This window comes from Leguminivora glycinivorella, chromosome 10 (assembly GCF_023078275.1).
Source record: "Leguminivora glycinivorella isolate SPB_JAAS2020 chromosome 10, LegGlyc_1.1, whole genome shotgun sequence".
Classification (NCBI taxonomy): domain Eukaryota; kingdom Metazoa; phylum Arthropoda; class Insecta; order Lepidoptera; family Tortricidae; genus Leguminivora; species Leguminivora glycinivorella.
The window spans coordinates 4576184-4583595 of NC_062980.1; positions in this window are offsets into that span (position 1 = coordinate 4576184).

A 7412-nucleotide genomic window follows, 5' to 3' on the forward strand; every position below is an offset into this window, starting at 1 on the left:
GTGACTCAAGTTGCTGTTCTTATCTTACTAACTAAACGAAAAAGTATAAGCGAACAAAGCCACAGGAAAAGTCTAGTACTTAAATATGTATACTAATAAGTCTTTATTAAACCTTTAAAGAACTCACGGAGCTGGGTCATTGTCGCGAATAATTCGGCAAGGCTCCGCTGAGGCCACACGCTTCATATCATTAAATGCCATACTTGATATGGCTTATTCATGCATTGTTCTTTTTAGGGTTCCGTAGTCAACTAGGAACCCTTATAGTTTCGCCATGTCTGTCTGTCCGTCCGTCCATCCGCGGATAATCTCAGTGACCGTTAGCACTAGAAAGCTAAAATTTGGTACCAATATGTATATCAATTACGCTGACAAAGTGGTAAACTAAAAAATGAAAAAAAAAAAATGTTTTGTTAGGGTACCCCCCCCCCTTACATGTAAAGTGGGAACTGATTTTTTTTTATTCCAACCCCAACGTGTGATATATTGTTGGATAGGTATTTAAAAATGAATAAGGGTTATCTCAAACCGTTTTTTGATAATATTAATATTTTCGGAAATAATAGCTCCTACAGGAAAGAAAGTGTGTCCCCCTCTAACTTTTGAACCATATGTTTAAAAAATATGAAAAAATCACAAAAGTAGAACTTTATAAAGACTTTCTAGGAAAATTGTTTTGAACTTGATAGGTTCAGTAGTTTTTGAGAAAAATAGGGAAAACTACGGAACCCTACACTGAGCGTGGCCCGACACGCTCTTGGCCGGTTTTTTGATAATGTTTTGGTGACTGGCAGACTAAAGAACTTGAACCTCATAGTTTATTAGGCTTTATAAGGTTTAGAAGTGGCATTCGCGCGATTTTTAACCCCCGACGCAAAAACGACGGGATGTTATAAGTTTGACGTGTCTGTCTGTGTGTGTGTCTGTCTGTAGCATCGTAGCTCCCGAACGGATGAACCGATTTGGATTTAGTTTTTTTGTCTGAAAGCTAAGTCAGTCGGTTCTTAGCCATGTTTCTTGAAAATAGCTCTACTATGTCGCAGTCGGGAGTTTTCTCAAAATTTTAATTTTGTGGTTAGGTTAGGTTATTATCTGTAGTAATACTCTCGCCAGGAAATAGTAGATTTAAGTAATAATGCCCAAAATGAAAATTATTTTGCTACCAAGTGAGATGTGAGTATGTTTCACATTGTAAAACGTGTGTAATGTGAAAAACGTTACATAGCTATTTTATCCATATAAATAGCGATGCTGGTTCGCTGACCAATTATTTGCAAGCATTATTGGGTCGTAGTCACTTGAATATATTATACTAGCTTTTGCCACCGGCTTCGTTCGCGTTAGAAAGAGACAAAAAGGAGCCTATGCTACCTCGCCATCCCGTCAACTGTCTCCACTTAAGACGATACGGTAGGGGTCAATTCTCCATACAAACGCTCTCGACTATTTCCTCCCTGGTTTTTGAAGATAGAGCAATAATTTTTTCAACACAGATTGTTATTATTTTTATCTGTGTCGGACCGTTTTGATTTTTTTGATATTCTGCTTTTTAAAGATTCTAGAGCCAATCAAAAATTTCCAAAAACAGCCTTTTTCATTGTGGCGCAAAAAAAGGTGTGATACTCAAGATTGGTAACAATTAACCAAAAAAGCTAAACGGTCCGACATATATTATTTCATTGTTATTCAGATTCTCAAATTTCGTTCCGATTGATTAAGTTTTGAAGGAGGAAAGAGTCGAGAGCGGAACCTCGATTTTAAAGATTTTTTTGAAATATCTTTTGACTGAGTTGTTCTTAATGGACAATTTTTTTTCGATAAATCTAGTTAATAACACTTGTATATTTAACTAAAATTCCCAAGTTGAAAGGGGGGCTCCTTTCCATTTTAGCATTTTCGCTACCGTATCCTCTTAAAAAATCACGTCAATTCGTCGCTGCGTTTTGCAGTGAAAGACGGACAAACAAACAGACAAACACACTTTCTCATTTATAATATTAACAGGGTAACCTCGCCTCATTCGGTGACACGCCTAATTCGGTGAAACAACTAAAAATTGTCTTTCGGAATAGTACTTCAAAACTTGTTTCACCGAATTTGGCGTGTCACCGAATGAGGCGAGTTTACCCTATGGATAATAACTTTGAAGCTTCTTTATATACGAAACATTAAGTTTACTTCAACTTTTGTTTATCGGTGATGATATTTTTCTTCTTCTTTGCGTTATCACGGTGCACACTTTGACAACTCGTCCCGTACCGCCGTAGACGCGTTTTGCACATACCTAAGTTCCAAAAAACTTATCGGTACGAGCCGGGGTTTGAACCTGTGACCTCCGGCTTAAAATCCGCACGCTCTTACCGCTAGGCCATCAGCGCTTGTTTTTCGATGATGATAACGAAATCTATGTTGTCTTTATACATTTCGTAACCTAACCCTCGATAGGTTCGATTTGGGCCGATTTCATAACAGTATGCTTTGTATAATACACGTTTAGTATTACGATTTCACTTTTTTTTTACTACGGCGAATTAGATCATTTGAGAAATTTGAGACACCAAGATAACAGATTATGAAATGCTTATAACATTTGATAATATTGTAAGGTACAGCGGGGCAAATCTCGACTGGGGGGGCCAATATAACTGGTCAATTTTTTCCATGTTTTACAATGTTTGCATTATTAAATAAAGTGTCCACCGGTTATATATGGTAGGCGTGTTCACTGGATACATGTAAAACTCAACATCATAATGTAATAATGGTAAAAATGGATAAGTTACAATTGCCCCCCCCGTCGAGATTTACCCCGCTGTACCTCAACTGTAATATTCGCAGATCATATTTGATATTACATTTATCATCAGACCAGACTACGCACTGTATTTATTAACGTTAAAATGTTTTAAACTTGATTGTTTATAGTTTAGCCAAACAAGTTAGTAATTTAATAATATCTTATTTTATTGAGAGAAAAGGTGAATTTGGGTATCAATGTAGTCTTATTTTATTTAACAAAATTTTTCCTTTTCAGGTATTTAAATAAAATACATGTGTAATTGTGTACCTACATTCTTCATAGACATGTTCACCTATAATGGACAGTTAGCCACGATTATTTTTTTATCTAATTAATCGCCCGCATACCCATCCCATATGGTTATCTCTGGGCCATTTTTAAAGAAGCCCTTCAAAAGTTATCTACTACAAGTAAGTACAGGAATCTCTTCATAGTTAAGGTTGCGTTGTAGCTGAGCACCAACCTCGTATTGGCACCGTGCGCGACAGAGTTGCGCTGATAGTCACAAATATACAAGTCAACTTATGGATGTCAAACATTAATGATTGCGGCGGTCGTTGGAACTAGCTATGTGCAAGTTGCGGCAACTTTCCAAAAAAATCTTAAATTTCTCGACAAATTACTTTCACGAAAAATAAAGGGAATTTAAATTTATGAAATGGAAAGTTTCCATCCATACAATTGTCCATACAAACTATGGAAATATTCCGAAGTTTTCCTATGTGAAAATTTCAGAATTTTGGAAACTTTCCGTCGGCACATCAGTAGTTGGAACTAATTTTACAACTTGGAAAAGTCCACAAAATGAGGGCAGCACCAGTCAGCGAATAGCGTAAAACCAATTGATCATGATGCCAATGAATCAAAGTACTTACCCATCCTCCGGTAAATACACGATTAATAGGTTTTTTACTTATTGTATTTTATCCACGACCCGCAAGAAATCGGTCATGTCAATCGCTACGTATTTTTGATCAAACCATAAAAAATACCCAGGATTTTCATTGTGTCCATTACTCAGAAAAAGTACTTATTTGCAAGCGTGTTTGCTTAAGCAAGAATGATACTTGTTTATAATTGTTATGAAATAGATTTTCATCTATTTTTTGTATCTATACTTGATGTGACAATATATTAAATTGCCACCACGCGGTTAAAGGACTTGAACTTGAGTCTCCGTGGCTAAATTGGTCATAGCGACTGTTCCAAAGCTGTTGGTCGCAGGTTCGAATCCTGTCCGACGTGTGTATTTTTTAAATGTTTTTTTAATTTAAATAATAAGTTTTCAAGTTTAAAAAACTCATCTATTATTTTATTTTCGTCTCCCGTACTTTTATTTCACAAGGTCGTGCAGATATCTTTAAAACCCAACCTTATAGATATCAAGATAAGTCTATTGTCTATTTCCCAAAACGTACTTGTCTTCATACACCCATCATCTTTTTGGGGTACCTTTATATGTAGCATGTACATAAATACCACTTAAATAAAATTTACGTCTATCATCAAATAGTCATGTCATCACTGCCATCATTCGCGAAAAAGGTTGAAAACTTTTTTTTTCCAAAATAGGTTATGTTTTTCCTACTCAGAATCACGATCCCTTGCGATCCTACTAGGTAAGAAAAGCGTCTCAAATTTAATTTTTCCACTTTGTTACCATTTTCAAACACTTTGTACAGCGGTTTACAAAGTATAATAATAATAGACAATTTTGGGACCATTTTTTTGTGTCCTGTTTTTTGCCCTGGATCGAAAGGGCTCGTGATTCTGAGTAGGAAAAACATAAAGTTTACCTAACTTTGAAAAAATATTTTTGGTGATTGTTCTCGCGAAAATACCCATCAGTCACTTTATCATATATCTTATAGTACAGTTTCTAGGACTTAAATTAAAAAATACCGTAGTAGTCCTTTATTGTTACAATACAATGGCGTTATTGGCAAAATGAGTCGCATCCTCTTTAACACATCAAGCGCCTACACACTAGGCATTCGTATTCGAAGCGCGAAATATAATTTCAATTTGATATTCACATCGGATACCTATGACTATGAATCATATTGATAACTACAATTTAATATAGTACCGCGGTTTCTACCGCAAAAATAAATGCAGCTCAAGTCAAATAAGCATAACACACCACCATGTCAAATATACCAAAACTCGACATGTGGTTCGTTTCTCTACGAGGCATCCTCATGGGAACGTATATCCAAATGCACAAACGCTTAAGATAATATCGTAATCGTAGCTAGCTATCTCTATCACTCTTCCGGGTTGGCGTGACAGAGTCAGACTGCGTTTCGATCGGCGGTTAGCGTCAATGACTGTCATTTTGGCTAGGAAACGCTGGAGATGTTCACGGGTCCGAGGCACAAATATATTAAGAATAGAATAGAATAGAAAACATTTATTTAACGCCACAACAAAGTACAAATAAAACAGAAGTCATGCGAACAAAAAACATTAGACGCTAAAATAGGACCCCCACTCAGCATAATGCCGCGGACATCCGCAGCGCTGGTTTTCTGCGGGGACCTGACTTACACTAGGTTAAATTGCGGCACTTACGCCAACAACACACAATGGATACAAATATTGTTTTTTTAAATGATCAAAATTATTATTATACATATATGATAAGAAAAAAAAACAGACATATTGCATATTGCAGTAGTTATTGTATAGAGAGTGGGGCCTGTAACAAAGGCGAAGAATTGAACTGTAGGCTATTCTCCTTATACTGATCAACATTTGTTCAGTGACTTTTAAAAATTATGAAGTCTTTAAATTGTTAATTTTTCATACAAAAAATAAATATTAGCTTCAATGTACGCCATTATTGTTGTCATTGACGTTGTCTGTCACACTTTAGACTTAACAGAATTCGCAATACATTACCTCTTAGAAAAAACTTTCAAGGGTGATAAAAATCAAAATACAATAACTTGTAAATAACTTTTTAAAAGTCGCCGAACAAATGTTGATCAGTATAAGGAGAATAGCTTAGAGTTCAATTCTTCGCCATTGTTACAGGCCCCACTCTGTATACGAGTTTTGGTCTGCAACCCTTGGTTGGCTGACATCATTTTCTTTAACAGGGCCTCGTGATGACCCATCATACATATCAATCTTGGCAACAATGATTATAATAATGTATCGTCTAGAGATACAAATGTTATCAATTAAATTATAATTAAAATGATAATACAATTTCAATGCCCCATGCCGTGTAATCATTATTAAATGAGATAAATAACTAACACGGTTGTCTAAGATAACCAGAATTAAGTAACTTGTGATAACTTGCTTACATCACAGGCTTATAAAGCTAGCGCTACACAGTGTAAATAATAAAATTCGGAACTTACACTGCAAGTAAATTAATTGCTTTGTGTGTGAAGTGCGTGGCAATAAAGTGTTCGTACATGATTAGGGATTGCAATCCGGTCCGGCGGATCCGGTAATCCGGCCGGATCCGGTGCTTTTTTCATGCGTGTGTAGCTGTCTACCCTATGCGGCGCCGACTGATGATCAGGACATTTTAAAAGCTTAATTAATTTTATAAGCTTCAATTCTTTGTCATGCACGCCGCACGCGTTCACCGTTCACTGAGTTCACTCAGACCTTACACGCTAGTTTTTATAGGGTAGGTTTGGTAGATATCAAAAACGGACGATAAAAAAAGACGGCAGGGCCGACCTGGCACAGAACCGCCGCTTACAGAACAGAATGGAAGTCCATGAAAGAGGCATATGTTCAGCAGTGGACGCAAATATGCTGAGAAGAAGAAGAAGATGAAGGTTTTGTAGCCGACTAGGTACATAGAATTATTTTTATTTCAATTAATAAATTGAGTAGGTCATATTTTTTGAAGTGACTGTGTTATTTGACAAAAAATGTTGTTGTGTCAAATAAATAAGGTTTGGTTTATATTTTGTTTATTGTAAAATAATAATGTAGTTAAACATAATGCACTAATTTAAAATTCAGTTTCACATATTATTATGTGGGTGCAAGCCTGCCACTATTATTAGTAGTAGATATAAAGTAATTAGGTACCTACAGAGAAATCAAAAATATGCTAAGAATACCTACTAGGAATTTCTTAAACGTTTAGGTACATGAACCCTATTTTTAACCGGTACAATCGTCGTGGCAATATTTTTGCTCAATATGTAACAGTGAAACTAGCTTGGAGATTTTCTACTAAGAGTATGTAATTATCAATTTATTTTGGACACTTAAGTAGATGTAGTCTCACTAATTAAATGACTTTAAAATAATGTGTACGACTGGCTTATGAGTAATCTCACTGCCGCTGGCGCTGCCAGCGTGGCATCATCCATGAACAGTTAGCGTGGTATTATACGGATGTTCACAAAATAGGCTAATTTACTATACTTAAAATAATAGTTATTTGTTATACAAGGGGGCAAAGTTGTATTTTAACGCCGAGTGTGGAATTGAAAAACGAGCAAGTGAAAGGACACTATAGTTGAACCATGAGCGAAGCGAGTGGTTCGAGAATAGAATCCTGAACTTGCGAGTTTTTTAACACACGAGAAGTAAAATACATTTGCACCCGAGTGTAACACAAAACTTTTCC